Raw genomic sequence first — 23,408 nt, 5'->3', positions numbered from 1 at the left:
ACATACATTGTTGATTGGACTACACAAAAGTACTTTGCTTTAGAAAAGAGTTTGGCTGCTTTAAGCAATGTGGATCATGGTCTTCTAGAAACCAGAACTAAGAATATATTTCTATTGTTTAAGTCAACCAGTTTACAATATTTTGTTACAACTGCCCATGAAGACTGATATATTTTTCATCTCTCCCACGACCAGGTAACCATCCATAAGTACTTAATGCGAATCTGTTTGTTTTCATCTGCTCTTAAAATGTATATATTACTCTCCCATATGCCTGCATTAACATGTTATGTGTATGTCATTTTGCCTTTGGCTTCAAATTCCAGCTTTAAATTTAAGGCCCTACAGGAAAAAAATCTTATGTCAAAAAATAATAAGTATTATTGCAAAGAGGACTTAAGCTTCAAAGGAGAGAATTACTCCATGGCAGGTTCCTCTCTACATAATTCTTTTAGTCTTTTAATATGTAAATACATATATTAAAATATTCCGTGTGTAAAAAATTTATTTGTGGGACAGGAAATTTGTAGACATGACACAAGGGCTTTATTTTTAAACATTCTGTTTGACTCTTGGAGTTATCTTCTACCTTTTCTCACTTGAAAGACAATCATAAAGAAAAATTAAAATAATACTTTTACTACTGAGGATTGTTCTTTGGAGGAAAAAAATCTTCATTTTGAACATCACTTTACCCCATTACTTGAAATAATGACTATGCTAATTTTGTATACTTTGAAGTAAAGCAGAGAAAAACCCAACAGAGTGGTATAAAAAATACAATTTATTAATGGACTTTGTTCTCTTTTCACTGCTAACCCATTGGTTTCTAAATCTTTAATATTATATTTTGCAATAACAAATCTCAATGCAAATGAGCTACTCAACAGGTACACTTTAATTAGATGCCATGTAGTTGAACTCACTTCAATAATGTAGGTCCAGACTACCACACACATACATACATATGTGCATGCGTGTACACACACACACACACACACACACACACACACACACAAGACTGCTGCAGTGTCTGGATGAACTCCTAGAGGGAAATCTTGTTAAGGAGTAAATCCCAAGTGAAATCTTCCCCAAGGATGTAAAAAGCAATTTGTGGATGCTAGAATCACCTGTGCTTTGGAGTTAGACTCTGAAAGGTTTATAGAGCTCCACTAAATCTCAAAGCCACAGCCATGTAGAAACTCTATGAGTGTGAAATAGATTTTCTTTAGAGGTGGGTAGGCAATATTTACCTTATCTTTGTACAGCTTCCAAAAATCCAAAACTATATGTTAAACTGAGCCACTTCACTTTCATTTTGGAAGGCACTGGACATTGTGAGTAATGATATAATACAATACTTAAAGTAAAACTTATTTCCAATATTTAGAACATTTTTGGAGAATATGCATTGTTGAATATCATACTGCTATTTATGTTTCACAATTAAAACTGGTGCCATTAGGTCTTATGTACTTAAATAAGTTATAACACTACTGACACAATGGATGTTTTCTCAGTGAGATGATTTATATCATAGTTGTATTTCTGCAATATTAGCTAAAATTAAAAAATAAACATTTCAAAAAAATCTGTGAAAGAAAACTGGATACACAATTACTTAAACTTTAAATGATGTTCCTTTTTGATGATATAAATATACATCACAAATTTCCTTAAGAAAATTTCCATTAACTCTGTTAACATACAAATATAAGCAAAAGCATATATGGAAGAAGAGTATATAATCAATGTGTAATAGAATATCTTTAGGTAAACCATCTATTTCATAGTAAAAGAAATCTGTCAACATTTAAATTAAAATTTCTAAAAGTTCTCTGATGGCTCAGCTGGTAAAGGATCTGGCATTGTCATTGCTGTGGCTCTGGTTATTGCTATGCTGTGAGTTCAATCTCTGGCCCTGAGGCTTCCTCTTTTCATGGGCATGGCCAAAAAACCCAAAAACAAGTTATCAAAAAAGAAGGATTTCTATTTAAGGAAAGGCACTGTATAAGCAGAATCAAGATATTAAAAATCTGTAGACTCCAAGATTCCTGGTTTGATAGGACACAACCTCTATGACATTCTCAAGGAGAAAATGAAACTTGGGAAGAAAATTAACTTACTAGGATACCTTTGGATCAAGTAACCAAAAATAAAGTGTTGAAAAATAAATTTACTTGAAAAAAATCCAGTCTTGCAAGTTTATAATGAAAGAAAATTCTGGAATTTCCATCGTGGCACAGCAGAAACGAATCTGACTGGGAATCATGAGGTTGCAGGTTCAATCCCTGGCCTTGCTCAGTGGGTTAAGAATCCAGCATTGCAGTGAGCTGTGGTGTAGGTTACAGATGTGGCTCAGATCTGGCATTGCTGTGGCTGTTGGGTAGGCCAGCAGCTGTAGCTCTGATTAGACCCCTAGCCTGGGACTCTCCATATGCCACACCATGGGTGCAGCCCTGAAAAAAAAAGAAAAGACCAAAAAAAGAGAAAATTCTAAGTTCATGGAGACAATTTTAAATACATTTTTAGTACTATTATTACTCATTAGCTAAAAACCATTGGTAATAGTTTAAAGAAAACTCACTTGTCTTTTTAGCCTCCCCATTGCTTAGCAACCCTCCTAAAAAGATTGGAAATGCCTAAAGTGTGACCAGGAATGATTTCTTTAATACTCCAAATTCTAGTTTGCTAGCCTCATTTGCCATTAGATTTATTCCCAGTTTCTGATGACACAAGGTCACTGCTACAAATAATGAACAATCTTCTTTCAGATAACATGCCACCTCTCTCTCTCTCTCTCCCTCTCTCTCTCTCTCTGTGAGCAAATGGAGCACTCTCAGAAGAATCAACAGGAGTAAGAATGCAGAAGACCAGAGATAAAATTTTATATTCAGCACATGCCTGGTAACTTAGTAAGACAAGAAAAGTGATATGGACCTGATTATGAAAGTCATTGAAAATGAAGCTAAAGATATTTCAATTATTCTAAAAAGACATCTTAGATTACTCAAAAAGCTTTCATAATACCATTTGCCTTCCAACTAATATGAGAATCATGACACATAGAGCAAAGATACAATATAGTCTATGAGTGTATTAATAACCTAGGGAAATCTTGACCTAAGGGAATACAAGAATGGCTGCTTAGAATGGCAAAGCATTATGGAAATTGGCAAATAATATGATACAGAATTCTGAAAGAGGGAAATTAGAGGATGAATGCAATGCTTGTGAATTAAAACAGCTGCTACATAAAATTTATTTTTGCAGTTTAAGATACAGTCTCTAGCAAGCAACACATTAGATTTCAGCTGAAATAGAGGAGCTGATCTAATTTGGAAGAATAATTGCAGGAAATCTCACCCAAGGAATTGCCCTTCCCTTGCAATCTAATGGTCCAGTCCAGAAAATAAATTCTTTAAACTTTGTAACCACTTATCCTTGTTTTTCCCCCATGGATGACTTTCCAAACTCTTACATGGCTCCTGGAAATTTCAAATGGGTCTCTGAGTTCATTCTTACAGGAGTCTCAGACAACCCAGACCTCCAGCTTCCCCTCTTCCTTGTGTTACTGGTCATCTATGGGCTGGCCATGGCTGGGAACCTGACCATCATCACTCTCACCAGTGTGGACCCTCGACTGCAGACCCCTGTGTATTTCTTCCTCTGACATTTGCCTATCATCAATCTTGGCAATTTGACTGTCATTGCCCCTAAAATTATTATCCTTTTTTTAGTACAAAAGCATACCACCTCTTACCCAATAAGGAGGGTTCTTAGTTTTCATTGTGGCTGAGGTTTTCATGTTAGCTGTGATGGTCTATGACCACTATGTGGGCATTTGTAATCCACTGCTCTACATAGTGGTGTTATCTTGGAGGATCTGCCTTCTACTAGTTTCCCTCACATACCTTTACAGCTTTCCACAGCTATTGTAGTTTCATCTTGTGTGTTCTCTGTGTCTTACTGTTATTCCAATAATTTTTTCTTTCCTGTGATAATGTCCCTCTGTTACCATTGTCCTGCTCTGATACTTACTTTCTAGAAACAGTAGTATTTGTATCTGCAGCTACAAACTTGGTTTCTTCCATAACTATGGTTCTGATGTCTTATTTCAACATTGTATTGTCCATTCTAAGGATGGAAAAAAGCCTTTTCCACCTGTGCATCACATATGATGGCAGTGTCAGTTTTCCATGAAACACTTCTTTTCATGTATTTACAGCCTCAAACAAACCATTCATTGGATACTGATAAAACAGTCTCAGTGTTTTATACATTGGTGATTCCTATGCTGAATCCCATGATCTTTATCCTGAGGAATAAGGACATGAAGGCTGCCTTAAAGAAATTTCTGAGAAATTCAGGCTGTTCTTTAAGTCAATATGAATTTAAAACTCTATAGGTAAATGAAGAGATGGTTAGGATAGGCTGCCATTGTCTTAGAAGAAACTGAGGTTAGATGGCTGGCTTGCAGGTTTATAAGTAATTCTCAGAATTAAAATTGGCTAAGATTTAATAAACATTGACTTTAAAAATAGGAGTTCCCTAGTGGCTCAGTGGGTTAAGGATCCAGTGTCATCACTGCTATGGCTCAGATCACTGCTGTGGCACAGGATGGGAACTTCCACACACCAGGGGCATGGCCAAAATTAAATAAATATTTAAATAAAAAATAAACTGAAACTCTTGGACTTATGAGCTACATACAGAACTGGAATCCAGAAAGATATGTTAAAAAATTAAGTTTGAATAGAACAGCAACAATGGATGATAGAAATAAGTTGATTGTTCTTATTTATTGATTACCTTTTTTCTTTTTTTCCTGCACAAGTTTGGGTTTGTGGATCACTGCATCTTGAAGAGGTGTAATTACAGATGGCTAAAATCCTTTTCAGCTAACTTAGTGAAATTAAACTGACATGTATCTTTAAAACTATGTAACTCTTTTAATATTGTGTGATTGAAAAATACAAATGAATTTATATTCTGAGTATTAATAAAACATTGAGATTATTCAATTCCATTAATAATTTATATAATTTATCATACATTTACATATCAATATGAAAGCATATTCAAGTATCACTGAGTATGTTTTTATTTTATTCATGAACAGTCGATTTCATCAAGATTTTTCCTTTCCCCCTGCTCTAAGGATCAAGTTTATTTATTATGTTTAATAATTTTGCTTTATCATGATACATTAGATATTCAACGGACAATGTGAGAATTATTTATACCATTACAGTAAAATCTGTTTTGTTATTTTGTTCTGTTTTCTGATAATTTGTGATCAGTTAGATTACAACAAAATCTGTGGCATACCTTTCAATACGTAGAGGTGGCCAGAATCTTTCTCAGACTTACAAATCAGAATCACCAGAGAAAGGTCACTAAGTCCATATTTTAATAAGCTCAATAAGTGACTGACATTTAACCTTAGCGATGAGTCTTAACAAATAAAGAACTAATTGAAAGACATATATGGAAAATCATATTATTTGGGTATGTTCACTTATAAATTGGTTTTAGTGTTGATGAGCTTCTTCAAATATAGGTGCTAAATCTTCATTCATAATAGTTAAAATATAAGAAGAGAAATGTAGTCCTACATGGCAAATATAAACTCATAGACATGAAAGATCATTGTTGGGTTATAATCAGACTAACCCCCAACACCTAATTTTTTTTAAAAAAAAGTCTACTAATTTCCTTACTGATTAAGTTATTTGAGTTTTTTTTAACTTCCAAAGTAGGGAGGAGAAATATGAGGCATCTTGGAGTAAGGGTTTCTTTAATCTGTTTCACTAACATTGGGATAAATCCTTTAGTTCATACTTTGCATTGCCTCTTGTGACCTTGAATTTATTATTAAGTGATTGATAAATGGTACTAGTTTTAGAATGGGTAGTTAGAGCATATCTTTAGTAAGCAAGGAGTCCATATAGTCCCTTGGAATCTTTTTACTTGCCTGAAATTAGGTATGAGAATTCATAGATCTACTAAAAAATGAGAAAGAATGAAATTATGTATAGCTTTTATTTTAGAATACTCCTAACTAGTTAATCTATGTTAAAACATTGATAGTTCAGTCTAATGTTACAGGAAGGGAAATCTATAATTCACTACACTACATTTGTTTGTCTGAACAGCCAACCTCTGTTTACCAGGCATGGAGTTTATTACATGTTTATGCACAGTCTCTGTTCTATAAATCTTGTTTGTGATGAGCTAGGAGAGTGAGGAAATGGGCATTGAAGGATGAGCTATGGTTAAGTTACAAATGGACACTTCCAGTGGTTGCTAAAACTCTGGATAGAAATCTATGAATTTATGTTACACAAGACCATAGGTGAAATATATCCAGGATTCACTGTATAAAGTTCCTGAACTCCCTCATAAAATGTAGCTTTGTTTTTTCGTATACCTCTCTGAAATATCCCCTATCAGTTATGCTTATTTACTTGTTTAAATTTATATAATATTTTAAGATTAAGAAAATGGGAAATCAAATGCAATATCTTATATTCCTAGTTCATCAGTAAGAGTTTCCTCTTAGTTACATTTAAGGACAGATTGTCCTGGCACGCTACCCATCTTCCTAAATATTTTGTTTCTTTGAAATGTTGTACCATGTATAATGATGCAGCATTTCAACACCAAAACAAAAGTCACTGCATTTTATAACAAGGCACAAGCAGAGGTGGGATATTTAGCCAAGAGTACCAGATGTGTTTCTCTGATGGAAATTTTTTAAAGAGAGACACAGCAGTGTGCAAATGCAGCATCGTGACTGTGCAGTGCCTGGTGCTCACTGCCCAGGCGGGGCAGTCCAAGTGGTCGCCATGGAGCTGTAGTAGTGGGGCTGGGGCCACTGCGAACTGTTGAATTGAGTGCTGGGGAGGCCCATCGCTGGGCATGGCTGCTAGTGCTCAGCTTTGTGTTTGGGTGGTATGTACTCAGGATCCTCCTCAGGACTGTCCTTCTCCTCTTTTTTTTTTTTTTTTTTTGTCTTTTTGCTATTTCTTTGGGCCGCTCCCATGGTATATGGAGGTTCCCAGGCTAGGGGTCGAATCGGAGCTGTAGCCGCCAGCCTATGCCAGAGCCACAGCAACACGGGATCCGAGCCGCGTCTGCAACCGACACCACAGCTCACCCCAATGCCGGATCGTTAACCCACTGACCAAGGGCAGGGACCAAACCCGCAAACTCATGGTTCCTAGTCGGATTCGTTAACCACTGCGCCACGACGGGAACTCCCCTTCGCCTCTTTCATGTCCTGGGTACTGCAGGAGGATGCAGAGCAGAAGTCCCAGAGGCACGCAGAGATCCAGGATATGAAGTAGGAGCTCTCCACCATCAACATGATGGCCGAGTTTGCCAGGTACGCCAGGCTGGAGCAGATCAACAAGATAACTGGTAAGCTCAAAACTCACGTGAAAGCACGGACAGTGCCGCTGGCCAAGATAAAATGGGTGGTAAGTGTTGCTTTCTACATATTGCAACTGTGCTGATGGTCTCACTCATTTGGAAGTATTATTCTGTCCCTGTGGCTGTGGTGCCTGGGAAATGGATAACTCCGCTAGACTGCCTGGCAGCATTTCCTACTAGAATAGCAGGTGGTGTTGGAATTACCTGTTGGATTTTAGTCTGCAACAAAGTTGTGGCTATTGCATTTCACCCTTTCAGCTGAAAGAAGATGAATGCAGCTACAGCACTGTAAGAAAAGGAATTGTCATTTAGGAGGTTGAAAATATGATTTATGCTGTTTGTTTATTGTGTTTTTTTTTAAAGAAACATGGGCCACAGGTTAGTTTTTATTTTTGAACGTGTTTATTTTTGGAATTTATGTTGAGATTCTTATAGGAGTCATAATGTTATACAATTTGTCACAAGCCATAAAGATCAGTCTCACACCTACGTTCTAGCCAGCATGGCACCAGATTTTTAATAAGAACTGTGTGATGTCATGTGGTGTCCACATGTTGTTCCTTGTGATTTGCATTCTTGTCATATTTTAAAGGTCACATTGCCAACGGAAAGTCATAATTTTCTTTTTTCTTTTTCTGGCTGTGTCCACTGGATCCTTAACCTGCTGAGCTACCAGGAAACTCCCCTCAACATTTTCTAATAATTTAAGGACTTTAAAGAATTCATGCTATTTTTAATCCAGATTAAAACATAACTTAATGTGAAGACCACTACTATAATTTGAAATATTTTTATTTCTTTATATATCTATATATTTTCTAACTAGAGACATTTTGAGCGAAGTAAATCAGAAAGAGAAAGACAAATACCATATGAAAATGTGTTTTTTAATCTCATGCAGTACTATCAATAGAGAACACTAGTTGACATTGCTTGTGCTTTTTACTTCCTCTGTTTGAAATGTCAGTTGTTGGGTAAGACTTTGGATGTATTATCTGCTTATTTGAAGCTGGTAATTTTTCATCACTATGTTTTATAAATGTATTCATGAGCCCATAATGCATTGTTTTGTGCTTGAGCTGTGTGTTTTAAAGTATTTCAAATGAAGGGTATTTTTAAAGCCTTGAAAAGAATTTAAAAAATTAAAGAGACACTATACATTCATAGAAAAATTATTTGATAAAATCATACAGTTCAAACATATAAACTTCCTACCTTAATCATAGTATGCAAAGTAGAAATGTTCTGTGACCTCTAGGCCTTTGCTATATTTTCTCAAATTGTCCTTCATGAAAAAGAAATATAAGATTTTATCCCCCTTTTCATTATATGGCAGACAACTGTTAGAGTTAAATATTTATTCAATGGAAAACTTAGGAACAGATTTTACATTTATAATTAGTATATAAAACATACAAATCCACCCTTCTTTTCCCTCACATTAGACCTGTAATATAGTCTTACTCATCATCTAGTTCAGAGTGACTAGGATGCAAGCTAATGCCCAGAGCTTTTATCAAATGCCTCGTGCATACAGTTCTGAGGGGTAGAACTGGTTACTGGGTTACTTTTGTCTAATAACCCCCCAGTTTAAGAAGTTCCCATGGGACCTCATCAAACTGAAAAGCTTTTGCACAGCAAAGGAAACCCAAAAGAAAACAAAAAGACAACTTTCAGAATGGGAGAAAATAGTTTCAAATGATGCAACCGACAAGGGCTTAATCTCTAGAATATATAAACAACTTATACAACCCAACAGCAAAAAAGCCAATCCCCCAATGGAAAAATGGGCAAAAGACCTGAATAGACATTTCTCCAAAGAAGATATACAGATGGCCAACAAACACATGAAAAAATGCTCAACATCGCTGGTTATAAGAGAAATGCAAATCAAAACTACCATGAGATACCACCTCACACCAGTCAGAATGGCCCTCATTAATAAATCCACAAATAACAAGTGCTGGAGGGGCTGTGGAGAAAAGGGAACCCTCCTGCACTGTTGGTGGGAATGTAAACTGGTACAGCCACTATGGAGAACAGTTTGGAGATACCTTAGACATCTATACATAGAACTTCCATATGACCCCACAATCCCACTCTTGGGCATCTATCCGGACAAAACTCTACCTAAAAGAGACACATGCACCCGCATGTTCATGGCAGCACTCTTCACAATAGCCAGGACATGGAAACCACCCAAATGTCCATCGACAGAGGATTGGATTCGGAAGATGTGGTATATATACACAATGGAATACTACTCAGCCATAAAAAAGAATGACATAACGCCATTTGCAGCAACATGGATGGAACTAGAGACTCTCATCCTGAGTGAAATGAGCCAGAAAGACAAAGACAAATACCATATGATATCACTTATAACTGGAATCTAATATCCAGCACAAATGAACATCTCCTCAGAAAAGAAAATCATGGACTTGGAGAAAAGACTTGTGGCTGCCTGATGGGAGGGGGAGGGGGAGTGGGAGGGATCGGGAGCTTGGGCTTATCAGACACAACTTAGAATAGATTTACAAGGAGATCCTGCTGAATAGCATTGAGAACTTTGTCTAGATACTCATGTTGCAACAGAAGAAAGGCTGGGGGAAAAATGTAATTGTAATGTATACATGTAAGGATAACCTGACCCCCTTGCTGTACAGTGGGAAAATAAAAAAATTAAAAAAAGAAGTTCCCAGACAATTTGGCAATATTAAAAACAATCCCTCATGCTCAGGAAGCAGGTAGGGGTGGTGTTATAAAGAGCCCTTGAGGGCAGAAATAGAATTACACAGCCATGGCTGTGGCAGAAGAGTAAAATGAGGTCTTGGCTAGGGTGGAATCACTGGCCTGTCTGTAGTTCCCCAGGGCACAGGTGCCTTTTAAAATTCTTTTGGACATGTAGGTCAGCCTGTGACATGGTCTGTAAACATGCATTATTATTATGATCTTGCTTATGTATCTGGTTGCCAATGTCTTCTAGCAGATTCCTTCAGGAATTTTCCATAGGAAAATGCTAAGGGTGAAGGTTCAGTTTCTTGTACTATCCCCAATGGAAGCAAAATTATTTGAAATAAGATTTTCTTGGTCATCGAAAGGTGATAGCACAGTGCCAACTATTCTAATAAAAGAAGAACCACTTTTTGAAGCATCAAAAAAAGAGAGAGACCAGAAAAATAAGGAAAAACTGGATAAGCTTTCTTCCTCTTTTTAAAATTGAACTATAGTTAATTTGCAATATCACATTACCTTTATATGTACTATATATAGCATGAAAAAATATTACTATACAGCAGAAATCATCACAACATTGTAAATCAGCTATACATCAATAAAACTTTAATGATGAAAAATAAATAAATTAAAAATACAAACAAATAGTGAATATAACAAACAGAAAAAGACCCCCAAGCATAGCAATCAAATTCATGGTTACCAAGGGGAGAGGAAGTGGGGAAGGAAAAGACAGAGATAAGGGATTAAGATGCAAAAACTGCTATGTATAAAATAATTGGAAAAATTGGAGAACATGCATATAATGAGTGTTTTCAGATATCTGATGATTGGCAGCAGAGGACCATGACCTGTGAGTAAAGGGATGCAATTACTGGTCCCTTATATAGGGTGATTGTGGAAGTATGGAGAACACAATAGTCATGTTGAGATGAAGATGCAAAATCAGATCCGGAAGAGCTGAGGTGCCTGGAATATACAGAGCTGAGTACTAGGTGGAGACACCTAAGCAGTCCAAGTGATTACATATCAGCATGAAGTTTGAGAAGTCAAGTGATTTCTAAACTGTACATATTAAGGTGAGATTCCAAAAGGCCAGGTCAAGAACAGCCACCAGGGAAAGAGACACTACCAAGGATCTGCACATGAAAACTACCAGTTCACACAGGGCTGTGACACATTCAAACTCCATCAAATCTTAGGAGGAATCTCATTCAACATCTGAGACTTTCAATGGAGTCAGCAGAAGAGAGAAAACCTTGCCCCAGAGGAAAGAATCATTATACTCCACTCTAACAGAGCTAAACATTAACTCTCAAAAGATTAAGCTGATTTGCAAGTACATAAACTGCCTGCCAAGATAAAACTCAATAGTGTTTGAAGAAAGATAACACATCTGTACTCAACTGAAAAATGTCCACAATGTCCATCCAACATCCAAAGAAATATCTATTTGTGGTTTGAAGAAGCAAGAGGTTACTCACAAGCATGAGAAAAATAAATCATCATTTCTAGACTAACTTTACATTTTTCATTTTTTAAAAGCAAATAGACACTACAAGAAAATAAAATAGTGAATTTGCACACAAAGACAATAGAAACTAACCGTACATATGTGCCAAGAGACTTAAGATGTTTTTCTTAATTTAGAAATTTAAAAGACCTAAGGCAAATATACCAAACACACAAAAAAGGTAAGAATGAATACAGACTTTATGAAAAAATGGTGTGAGCCAGAAGAAAATGAAACAATATATTTAAGGCCACACACACACACACACACACACACACACACACACACACCTACACACAAACTAAAATACTTTGTCAGGCCAAAACAATTTTAAAACTGAAAGTAATTCAGGATTTCCTGAACTTTCTGGCAATGATCCAACTAAGCTTGATTACCCCACAGTTAAAAGCTAATATCTTATTATATTCCAAAAATGATACAAAAAATCTTATCCACAAAACATAAACAAACACAAAGATTTTGAAACCAAAGTTGTGGTTACCAAACAAGAAACATTGTGGGGAGGGGAGGATAAGAATGGACGTTGGGATTGGCACACACACAGTATAGAAAGTTGATAAGTAAGAAGAACCTACTGCATAGCACTGGAAAATGTATTCATCACTCTCTGAAAGCCTATACAGGGAAAGAATTGCAAAATAATATATGAATATGTGTATGCCAGGTTAATTTACTTATCCTGTACACCTGAAAGTAACACAACTTTGTAAGTCAACTGTACTCCAATAAAATGTATTTTTAGGTGGAAAAAACAACTTGAAAGTACTGCAAAGAGACTAAAATCAGATGCTGAAAAGCATTAGAAGCTCAAGAAATGGGCAATTTTCCCATTTTATAACTTCTATTTTGAAGAAAGGCCCCAATCTACAACGTTCAAATAGAAATCTTGAAAATAACCCAAGTTTTCTGATCTAAAGAACAAGAAAGACAGAGTTTGAGACAATAGTCAAAGGAAATTTGGGGTTTCTTAGCAGAAAGGAACCAGCCAGTGAAAGCTGGACCCATGTTCTTTGTACCAACTCTGTCCATGTCACTGAGCCTGAACCATGCTGGTGTGAGAAAGATTCCAGTATCCAAGAGAAAGCTAAAAAATGAACTCATATTTATGTTAGTTTGCAGAGTTTTGCAGTTTTATAAAACCCTTGTTAATTGCCTGCTAAAATATATTTTAAAAAAGAATAAAATCATCTCTCTTAAAAGAAATATAATATTCAGATATCTTTATAGCTTAATATCACAATATCCAACCAAGATAGAATGCAAAGTTCCTCAACACATGAGTGTACCAGAAAATCATTGTGCCATGCTTGAAGTGATAACAAAGAGTGGTTCTGAGTTCCGCTCCCTCCTCAGCTTTTTAGGGTGTTAGTCTGTGTACCTTGGGTTGTGACTTTATTAGCTTTACTAGCTGTACTGCCTCTCCTGCCACTTGATCCTCTCCATCTGTTTTGTGCATGTGGCACACTTAGGTAAGAGAGAGTTTTTGGCCTATCCACTGGTAGCACAACTCTGTTTTGTATCACTGCAGGACGTTGAATCAAAGAATTAAACAGAAATATCAAAACAATAAAACTACTAGGAGAAAATCTGAAAAAGCAGTTTTATCTAAAACATAAAAATTAAAAAAAAACAGTAAAATGACAAAAACTAAAGTGGGTAAAGTGTACACACTTGAAACTAGCTAATAAGTTACTGTGAGGTGCAATGGGTTAAGAATCTGGAATTTCTTATTAGAAAAGGAATGAAAAAATACAATACCTTTTAAAATTGCACCTCACAAAATCAAATACCTCAGAATACACCCGACCAAGGAGGTAAAGGACCTATGTGCCGAGAACTATAAAACTTTAATCCAAGAAATCAAAGAAGATGTAAAGAAATGGAAAGATATTCCATGTTCAAGGATTGGAAAAATCAATACTGTAAAAATGGCCATATGACCCAAAGCAATCTACAGATTCAATGCAATCCCTATCAAATTACCCATGACATTTTTCACAGAACTAGAACAAAGAATCCAAACATTTGTATGGAACCACAAAAGACCCAGAATCGCCAAAGCAATCCTGAGAAACAAAAACCAAGCAGAGGGCATAACTCTCCCAGACTTCAAGAAATATTACAATGCCACAGTCATCAAAATAGTGTGGTACTGGTGTCAAAACAGACAGACAGACCCATGGAACAGAATAGAGAACCCGGAAATAAACCCTGACACCTATGGTCAATTAATCTTTGACAAGGGAGGCAAGAACATAAAATGGGAAAAAGAAAGTCTATTCAGCAAGCATTGTTGGGAAACCTGGACAGCTGCATGCAAAGCAATGAAACTAGAACACACCCTCACACCATGCACAAAAATAAACTCAAAATGGCTGAAAGACTTAAATATACGACAGGACACCATCAAACTCCTAGAAGAGAATATAAGCAAAACACTCTCTGACATCAACCTCATGAATATTTTCTCAGGTCAGTCTCCCAAAGCAATAGAAATTAGAGCAAAAATAAACCCATGGGACCTCATCAAACTGAAAAGCTTTTGCACAGCAAAGGAAACCCAAAAGAAAACAAAAAGACAACTTTCAGAATGGGAGAAAATAGTTTCAAACCATGCAATGGACAAGGGCTTAATCTTTAGGATATACAAGCAACTTATACAACTCAACAGCAAAAAATCCAATCACTCAATGGAAAAATGGGCAAAAGACCTGAATAGACATTTCTCCAAGGAAGATATACAGATGGCCAGCAAACACATGAAAAAATGCTCAACATCCCTGATTATAAGAGAAATGCAAATCAAAACTACCATGAGATATATACCACCTCATACCAGTCAGAATGGCCCTCATTAATAAATCCACAAATAACAAGTGCTGGAGGGGCTGTGGAGAAAAGGGAACCCTCCTGCACTGTTGGTGGGAATGGAAACTGGTACAGCCACTATGGAGAACAGTTTGGAGATACCTTAGAAATCTATACATAGAACTTCCATATGACCCCACAATCCCACTCTTGGGCATCTATCCGGACAAAACTCTACCTAAAAGAGACACATGCACCCGCATGTTCATGGCAGCACTCTTCACAATAGCCAGGACATGGAAACCACCCAAATGTCCATCGACAGAGGATTGGATTCGGAAGAGTGGTATATATACACAATGGAATACTACTCAGCCATAAAAAAGAATGACATAATGCCATTTGCAGCAACATGGATGGAACTAGAGACTCTCATACTGAGTGAAATGAGTCAGAAAGACAAGATAAATACCATATGATATCACTTATAACTGGAATCTAATATCCAGCACAAATCATCATCTCCACAGAAGAAACAGTCATGGACTTGGAAAATAGACTTGTGGCTGCCTAGGGGGAGAGGGAGGGAGTGGGAGGGATCGGGAGCTTGGGCTTATCAGACACAACTTAGAATAGATTTACAAGGAGATCCTGCTGAGTAGCATTGAGAACTATGTCTGGATACTCATATTGCAACAGAACAAAGGGTGGGGGTAAAAATGTATACATGTAAGGATAACTTGATCCCCATGCTGTACAGTGGGAAAAAATTAAAAAAAAAATAGAAGAAAAAAAAGAAAGTGTGTTTCCATGGACAAGTTTGGTTTTCAGAGAAAACATTTTATTTCCAAAACTGAATTTTAGTCTTACACACAACTGTGATTAAGAAAATAATTTTTATGAGAAAAAAATGACATGTCCCCCAGGAAGCATTGGTGGTAAACCATTCAGGGAAACGAGGCAAAAAGCCAGCATGTGGAGAATATAAAGAAGTCCCATTTTTGATTCAAATATCATGCCCATCCATTTCTACTATCCCTGAATCACTAGACACTTCCAGATAAAACCATTGAAAATGTGAGATTTAAACTTATTATAAACAGTTAATGTTTTCATGTTTCATGTTGACTTGTATTTTGTAGTGTCCTATAAGCACAATTTATCTCTTCACAAATGTTTCATTGTTTATTTCAAGTAATTTTCCAATTTATCACAATCTTTTAAATTATTACAGTTATTTGTATTGATAGCATGAATATATTTTTCATTTGCCAAAAATATCAGTCAATATTTTTGTTATTTCTGGCTTTGAGAAAGAAAAGTCAGAAGGATATAATGTCTATTATTCATAGGAAAGGTTAAATACACCTTTAAGAAAATATTTTACTAATTAGGAAAATAACTATAGGTTTTTCAAGACAAATTTTTCTATTAAAGAACTTTGAATATTTCTAAATATGCATATCAAAATGAGACAATGAATTTTTTAGGAAAAGGATGCTTTCCCCCCAGAAGTTATATACAATCAGAAATATACCAGTCCATTCATAAAATAAGCTGAATATTTTGTAAAGCATACATGGTAATTTGTCTCATATAAAAAGCTCAGAACTTTTTTTTATTGTCTGATGAACGTTTTACTGTCTTAACAATGTTTAACAGGTTGTCTGTATCCGTATTCAAAAAAGGTTGATACATTGGCATTTGGTTAATGTATGTCATGTCTATTTTTTATACTTCTGTCTCCATTTTTTTTCATTTCCTTTGTTCCTTGTAATTTTGTTTTTGTTGTTAAAGAACAAGACTGCTTTATCCTGTAGAGTTTCCTATTATCTATATGTTAAGACTTGCATCCCTGTGAGGTTGTTGAATAATTTCCCCTGTTTAATGAGGGCTGATAAGATACTGGTTAGTTTTTTTGCTTGTTTCTTTGTTTTAGTGAGAGTACTTTATAGATATTATTGTATGCTTCCATCATGGATAAATAATGTCTGATTATCTATCATTTTGTGATGTCAGCAGCCATTGATAGATCCATTGCTTAGATCCATTAATTCATCAGGTCTGCAAAAATTGTTGTATTTTTTTCCTTAGTGGATTTTATTACATTTACAGGTGGACAATAATCATGACAACCAAACCCTAAAGAACATTTTTGAAGTGATCACGATGGTGCACCAATGATTCATCCATTTGAACAGATTAGATTTATGATGTGTCTATTTATCCAGTAATGAACCTGCAGGTGTTTGCTGAGAAAGAGTGGCACATTCAGTAGATGTTAAAGCACATTAAATGAATTTGTGATTAAAATAAATTTGTAAATGTCCTATTACTGATTTCACTAGTGGAGAATTAACTGAGTTTTGATATAGATTCAATTTGCCAAGGGGATTGACCAAGCAATATGATGGGTTTTTTTAAAAAAAATCTTCCTAAAGTTTATTCAACAACTGTTTTTAAAAGTTGGTGACTATAATAATGAATCAAGGTAAATGATGTAAAAATGATGAAATAAGGCCAACTTTGAGTATATCACTGTATCATGAACAGTCTAACAAAATCCTGCTGACTATAAACAGAATGAGTTACTATACTTATAGCTCACATATTTGTGTAAAATTGTATTCTATGTTGGCACCCCAAGTTTCAGTGGGATGGTACAAGGAGGTGGGGCCTTTGGTAGCCAATTAGTTTATGAGGGTGGAGTCCCTCCAGGAGGAAGCGAGCTCTACTCTTTTCCTGTTTTATTGTGCAATGATGCATGAGAAAAATGACCCTGTGCGAATCAGAAACATGGCATTCATCAGAACCTGACTTTGTTGCACCTGATCCTTTAGAAATATGAAAAACAAATAATTGCTGTTTAAGCCACCTCTTTCAGAGTATTCTGTTGCAGCTGTCCAAACTCACTAAAGCAGCCACCCCTATGGAGTTTGAGAGTAAGATTTCTTTCTTTTGTTACTTATCTGGTAGTAAAGAGTTGCAGATATTTCATGAAAAAAGCATGGCACTAGACAGAATTAAATTGGCAAGGAAAACTTTATTCAATACTTTGTGCTAAAGGTCAAGATTATTGCAAGGACAGAGATTGAACTCAGCTCCTCTGAAACATAAGGGGGGTGTTTGTAAACAGAGAGTGAACTAATTATAAAGTACTCCAAGTCCTTACCCTGAAGGGTGGGCTTCTGTGCTTACTATTTAGCAGTAATGGAAGTTAGGGTCTACCTTTGCATAGAGACTGGGATAAAGGTGCCTTATCTTTCTTGATTATTACTTTGAGGATGGAAGGCTCCCAGGTTTTTGAACAACACATTCCTAGGTTGTAAAACTTTCACATATCCAAGGGACAGAGATGGAATTTATATTTTTGTTTTCTTATGTCACTGCTCCAAGAATAAGGTAATGAAGAAAGAAAAAAAAAGTTACCTGAAGTTTAGTTGAGCTGTGGGAGTATTAAGACCCTTTTCTTGCCTGTAAGTATTTGACAGTAAGGCAAAACCCAACAAAACTTAAGTATGTTGACCTGATAATAGATGCACTGCTGATCATCCTACCATTAGGACTATACATGAGGAACATATGTATTAATGAAGCGGCAAAAATAAAACCTAAACATTTCTCACCATACCTTATTAACACATAATAATTCTATAAAATGAGGAATAAGTACAATGCAATAATAACAACTCACAGCGTCTGGTGTTTTTCTACACGATAATCATAGTATATTTTCTGATGCTATCATAAGGTTAACAGTGTAAGTGGCTGGAAATAACATTTGGGCATGCCAGACTTTCTCTACTGGCTTGACATCCCACCCAGACACCAGATCCCTGAACACATTTACAAGGCCACTTATTTCTTATTCTCAAGCCTATTATCCAGTGCCAAGGTAAAGAGATTTTATCAAAATGTGGTGGCATATGCTGTATGGCATTAGGATGGTAACTAAATACATTCTAGAGTACCTGATATTACTTATTTCTCAGTCAACATATGTCCTATATAATATAATTTGCTGGCTGTGAGAGGTCTTAGGTCTCAGTTTTGAGTCTAAAATTATATTTTTGAGTCTAAAATATTATACTGTATGACACTGTATAAACTAATGCCTTTATGTATGAGTATCTTATACATAAAATTAACCATGGCACCTACATTCATACATGTTCTGAGAAATACATGATACTTTTGTATGAATGCTAATTACAGTTCCAGTGCATATTAGGTGCTCAAAACATGAGCTCCCTAGCTAGTAATTGAAACAAGTGATAATAGTAGCAACAGTAATACTCAAAAACATCTCAAAATATTTCTTACACTGTACTTTGATATTGTGTTTAATTCCTTGACTGTCTTATTTCAAATATGTGACCTTTATGTGTAATATGGTTGGTTGAAGTCTTTGATGTCTTTATTCTATCTGTAACATTCCATAATCTTGCATAATGTAATGAGAACCTGTTTTTCCTTCTTGACTAGCAAACACTATGCTTTTTTATTTTTATTACTCAAATGAATTTATCACATCTGTAGTTGTATAATGATCATAACAATCTGATTTCACAGGATTTCCATCCCACAGCCCAAGCACACCCCCCACCCCCAAACTGTCTCCTCCGGAGACCATAAGTTTTTCAATGTCTGTGAGTCAGCATCTGTTCTGCAAAGAAGTTCAGTCTGTCCTTTTTTCAAATTCCACACGTCAGTGAAAGCATTTGATGTTGGCGTCTCATTGTATGGCTGACTTCACTTAGCATGATAGTTTCCAGGTCCATCCATGTTGCAAAAAATGCCAATATTTCATTCTTTTTAATGGCTGACTAATATTCCATTGGGTATATGTACCACCTCTTCTTGATCCACTCCTCTGTTGATGGACATTTAGTTTGTTTCCATGTTTTGGCTATTGTAAATAGTGCTGCAATGAACAGTGGAGTACATGTGTCTTTGTGAGTTGTGGTTTTCTCTGGATAGATGCTGAGGAGTGGGATTGCTGGATCAGATGGTAGTTCTATGTTTAGTTTTCTGAGGAATCTCCATACTGTTTTCCACAGTGGTTGCACCAGTTTACAATCCCAACAACAGTGTACTAGTGTTCCTTTTTCTCCACACCATCTCCAGCACTTATGGTTTGTAGACTTTTTGATGATGGCCATTCTGGCTGGTGTAAGGTGGTACCTCAGAGTGGTTTTGATTTTCACCTCTCTAATAGTGACGTTGAACATCCTTTCATGAGTTTCTTGGCCATCTGTATGTCTTTGGAGAACTGCCTGTTTACATCTTCTGCCCATTTTTTGATAGGCTTGTTTATTTGGTATGGAGCTGCAGAAGGTGTTTATAAATTTGGGAGATTAATCCCATGTCAGTCAATTCACTTGCAAAGATTTTCTCCCATTCTGTGGGTTGTCTTTTCATGTTGTTTCATGTTGTTTAGGGTTTCCTTTGGGACTGCTTCTGGTCCTCAGAATATTAGGCCTCCAAACTCAGCTTAGAAAAGTACTTTCATTACCACTGTATAGGAGCTAAATAGACATGGAGCTCAGAGATTCTCAACCAGGGATGATTTTCCCTCCAGGGACATGGGTCTGGAGACATTTTGGTTGTCATGCCTGGGGTGGGGTGGTACAGGCATCTAGTGGGCAGGGCCAGGGATGTTGCTAAACTTCCCACAATACACACAACAGCCCTCCACAAAGAATGATCCAGTCCAACAGTTGTTACATGGTTGAAAAACCCTCATCTAACCGAACTCTCTTTTTTTTTCTTTCTTTTTTAAGGGCTGTACCCATGGCATATAGAAGTTCCCAGGCTAGGGATCAAATCAGAGCTACAGCTGCCAGCCTATACCACAGCCACAGCCACACAAGATCTGAGACAAGTTTGCAACCTACACCACAGCTCATGGCAACACAGGATCCTTAACCCACTGACTGAGGCCAGGGATCAAACCTGTGTTCTCATGGATCCTAGTCAAGCTTGTTAGCACTGAGCCATGATGGGAACTCCCTGAACCCTCTTACAACACACAGCCTTGACTTTCCAAGGTGGCTGTCTGAGGTCCTTGCCTTTTGTCTTAGAGACATATTTTGCTCTGAATGAAATCATGGGTGAGGCCAGGGGATGGCTGGCCAATCTCAGCCCCTGCCTGGTTCAGGAACACAGTGAATGGTGGTACAGAGAAGGTGCAGCGTTTTCAGGAGAGAGGAGACACAGGACAGAATGTGCAGCCAAGCTCTGGCGAGGAGGAGAAAAGCTGTGAGCTGCTTCAGTTTCCTAGTGAAGGTAATGCAACCTAGAAGCAATGACTTCATTTTCAAACAGAAAGTGCATCCTATGAGGAAGAAAAAAAGCCTCCCAGTGCCTGTGGAAGTAGCCTTCCAGAAGTTCTCAGCATCTATGACCCCAAACTATGCTAACGGGTGCTCTGGAGGAAGCTCTAGGTGTAACGTGGATAAAGTGTGGAATATTCCACGACTTCTTACATCTTAAAAGCTTACAGATTCCAGAAATGAAACCAGTTCATGCATAAAATATCTGCTCTCAGAGCATGGTCATTTTCAGGCTTGCCCTTGTGTGGGGATCTGGGTTATAAAGCACTGTGGTTAGACCAGAACATCCTCCACCATGTGGACAGAGGCACCTCTATTTATAGCTCTCCTCATGGTGACTTACAGCATGTGCATCAGTCTCTGTGTGAATTCTGAGCTCCCAAATGCCTAAGGAGATATGCTAAACCCTTTTCCCCGTGGCATTCTTCCAGACAGAATTTAAGAGACATCAGAGGATGGCACATTTATACTGAGTTTGCAGTTTCCTAAATGTGAAGATGAATAGCTCTCAGTTGAGGAGCACAGGTCAGATAGGAGCTTGAAATTGAGTATTTGAGCTGACACAGGAGAGAAACACTGAGAGTGGCTTTGTGAAGTTTGCTGCACCTCTAAGCTTCCTAAGACCCTGTGATTAGAAATAGATTGAGGTCACAGAGTGTGGTCCTATTTGAATTAATGAAAAAGCAAAATTGTGCAGAATGCTGGTTTCTGTACTGTGTGTCCGGCTGCTGGGTTCTGTGTAGGGGAGGGGGCTCCTTCCCAGGCCTCCTTCTCTCTGGTAATTTGAGATCCCAAATAAGATTTTTTTGGTGGAGAAAAAGACAAAATGATACTGCTATTACTTCAAAGTGGGGGGAGGGGACTGTCAATGAGAAGACTGAAGTGAACAATTTAAAAAGAAAATCTCAATTTGTTTACTCCTGAATGCTGGAGAGGCTTGGAGAGTGGGGACTGGGTGGACCTTGCTTCAGAGAGAACTTAGTCGAAACCTAAGCACCCATTCACTAGTCCTGAGACCGTAACCCGGCTGAGCCTCTTCCCTCACCTTCAGTGGAGAGAGAAATTCATACCTTCCAGGGGCCTGTGAGGACCATGGGCAATTACACCCAGAGCTCCCCTGGATGTGGCTGTGGATGGTCCAGACAAGGGGCCTACCTCAATGCACAAAGGAAGCAAGTGAGGGGAGGTCTTGGTTCCCTACCTTGGGTTCCTTTTGATGGTTTAAGACCCGGATCATTTAGAGTTCTTTGATAACAAGTAACAGAAACCAGCTCTGCTATTTTAAGCAGCAAAGGGATTTCCTAGAAAGCCGCTGGGTGGCTGGTACACAGAAGGGACAGGAATGCTGGGGACTGAGGCTCAGCCACAGGAAAGAAAACCAGAGAAGCCCTCAGAACACAGCTGAGCTGAGAGTTGCTGGGCACTGGCATGTGTTTTACTTTCTTGATCCCAGGCCCTCCAGCTTCGTCTGGGTCACCAGCCTGCTTCTTGTGGGAAGGCAGGGCACCTTCACTGAGATGCCCTAAACCTGAGCACAGGGAGGGTGGTGATGTCCCCCAGGAAATCCACATGTCAGGAGCCAAAATGCTAAATGTCTGTTGCAGGCCTCCTGTGATGTGAGCCTCTTGCCCACCCTGCGTGCCCAATGCCACCCTCCTCCCTCAGGTTTTCCTACTGAAGCCTCCATCCTCTGTCATCTGGGTAAGAAATTATTGTCACTTCCCAGTCAGCTGCTCCAGCTTGTTTATCTGAAGTCAGGATTTTGCAGAAGCTTCAGCTGCCACTGCAAATCTTCCTGTCATCAGGCAGGCAGGCAGGCAGCAAGTGGCATCTGCTACCATCTTAGGGAGTTTGAGCCTTTCTAATGATGCACTCCAAAACTTGGTCTTAGATCTCAAAAGTTTCCAAGTTAACGAATAGCCAGTGTCCCCAGAACAACATGAGCAAACATTCAATTCTAGTGCCTTCCCGAGGCAGGGCCTGGATGTGTAGGTTTGAGTAAAGGCTGAATAAATGATCAGCATGTGTTATCTCATGCCAATGCTCCAGCTCCTGACTTGTTCCCCTGTGTGATGGCTTCTTTAGTATTCTGTGGGGAAATTCCTGTTTCAAAAGTATCTTATTCTGAAAGATGATATAAGAAATCTAGGGAAGAAAAAAGAATACAAGCATATGGGCTAATTTAAAAAAAAACCTGGTGAAACTAAGAGAAAAAAACAGCTTTGAGAGTTTCAGGCTTATGAAGTATTTATCCAGTGGCAAAGAAGACACTGAAGTCAGAAAGGAACTTTGCAAAGTAATTCCTTTTGATCCCAGAAAAATGCATTCAAAGCCCTCCAGGTAAACATCATCTTTGATAGGTGGGAGGTGAATTACAAAGTGACATTATGCTTTTAAAGGCAACAAGGAATGAATCAAAGTCAGCAACTTGTCCAAGCCCTGTCAACCATGTTCCTGTGTGAAAGTTTCTAGATGATGCTCCTTGAGTGCAGGGCGGAGTTGTGAATAGGGAAGATGAGATATGATCAAATGGCAGATGAGAAAAGCCACAGGCAGCA

General features: G+C 37.5%; 2 pseudogenes; both read left to right on the top strand.

Moving 5' to 3' along the window:
- The first annotated feature begins 3,481 nt into the window (after positions 1-3,481).
- On the top strand, positions 3,482-4,408 carry LOC125119119 (olfactory receptor 8J1-like; annotated as a pseudogene).
- A 2,493-nt stretch (positions 4,409-6,901) lies between these two features.
- LOC125119116 (guided entry of tail-anchored proteins factor 1-like) lies at positions 6,902-7,699 on the top strand (annotated as a pseudogene).
- Positions 7,700-23,408: the final 15,709 nt, after the last annotated feature.

Source organism: Phacochoerus africanus, unplaced genomic scaffold, assembly GCF_016906955.1.
Source record: "Phacochoerus africanus isolate WHEZ1 unplaced genomic scaffold, ROS_Pafr_v1 Scaffold_14, whole genome shotgun sequence".
Taxonomy (NCBI): domain Eukaryota; kingdom Metazoa; phylum Chordata; class Mammalia; order Artiodactyla; family Suidae; genus Phacochoerus; species Phacochoerus africanus.
The sequence above is the reverse complement of the archived record's forward strand: the minus strand, read 5'-3'. Positions and strand labels throughout refer to the sequence as shown.